This window comes from Gavialis gangeticus, unplaced genomic scaffold (genome assembly GCF_001723915.1).
Source record: "Gavialis gangeticus isolate Ggan-Ray unplaced genomic scaffold, GavGan_comp1, whole genome shotgun sequence".
Taxonomy (NCBI): domain Eukaryota; kingdom Metazoa; phylum Chordata; order Crocodylia; family Gavialidae; genus Gavialis; species Gavialis gangeticus.
Window position 1 is genome coordinate 8,744,515 of NW_017728993.1, and position 221 is coordinate 8,744,735.

Consider the following 221-nt stretch of genomic DNA (forward strand, 5'->3'; position numbering starts at 1 on the left):
CCCCAAGGCTCTGTCCTTGGACCCATATGTTCAACATCTTCATTAATGATGTGGACATTGGAGTCAGAAGCAGACTGGCCAAGTTTGCCAATGACACCAAACTCTGGGGCAAAGCGTCCGCACCTGAAGACAGAAGGGCTATCCAGGCTGACAGGGACAGGCGCAGTAAATGGACGGTTGAGAACCTGATGGTGTTTAACACTGAAAAATGCAAGGTTCTC